Source organism: Octopus bimaculoides, chromosome 16, assembly GCF_001194135.2.
Source record: "Octopus bimaculoides isolate UCB-OBI-ISO-001 chromosome 16, ASM119413v2, whole genome shotgun sequence".
In the NCBI taxonomy this organism is placed as follows: Eukaryota; Metazoa; Mollusca; class Cephalopoda; order Octopoda; family Octopodidae; genus Octopus; species Octopus bimaculoides.
In genome coordinates, this window is record NC_068996.1 from 4,640,590 (window position 1) to 4,641,509 (window position 920).

Sequence of the window (920 nt, forward strand, 5' to 3'; positions counted from 1 at the left end):
GTGTGTGTGTATGGTATATACTTGTGTGTGTGCTCATACATATAGACACACACACACACATATATATACATGCGTACATCTATACATGTGTTAGGTGCAGGCGTGGCTGTGTGGTAAGAAGCTTGCTTCCCAACGTCATAGTTCCGGGTTCAGTCCCACTGCGTGTCAACTTGCGCAAGTGACTTCAACTATAGCTTTGGGCTGACCAAAGGCTTGAGAGTGTATATGGTAGACGGAAACTGAAAGAAGCCTGTTGTGTGTATATATATGTGTGTGTGTGTGTGAGCGCGCGTGGGTGTGAGCTTGACAACTTGTGTTGGTTTATTTACGTTTTCGTAACTTAGGGTTTTGCAAAAGACACCGATAGAATAAGTAAAAAGAAACAAGAGCACCGGGATCTATTCAGTCGAGTAAAAACTTTACAAAGTGGTGCCCCAGCTTGGCCGCAGTCTAAGAATTAAAACACAAAAGTCAGACATACAAGCACACAGACAGACACGTACGCACACGCACACACACATACGCACACACATAATATCATATATTATATGTTTGTATGTGAGAGTGTACATGTTCAAAACAGTTTTTAAACTCAGTGAAATGTATGTAAAATCTGATGAAAGTCTGCGAGTTACGTTAAGAATCTGTTTATATGAGAGATTCTGTGCATGTATGTACGTGTGTGTATGTGTGTATATATATTGGATACTGTATATGTCAGTGCGCCTGCATCTATTTAGTTTCCTGTTTTAGTGTGTGAGTATTTGTATATTTGTGTACATGAGTCTGTTCATCATTTGTGTGTGTGTTTATGTGTGTGTATATCAATGCAATGTTCTTTACTGTACTTGTTTCTGTTTGGGGATTGTGTCTTAAGTTGTCCTGTGTCTATATATATATATATATATATATATATATAT

The 920-nt window shown here is 38.4% G+C and overlaps 1 protein-coding gene across 1 annotated transcript in view; it reads left to right on the forward strand.

Annotated features, from left to right (window-relative positions):
- Positions 1-920, forward strand: part of LOC128249583 (probable serine/threonine-protein kinase clkA) — a gene marked incomplete at both ends in the record, with an annotated part of 265,810 nt that overhangs the window by 53,761 nt on the left and 211,129 nt on the right. The gene's annotated exons all lie outside the window — the stretch shown is intronic.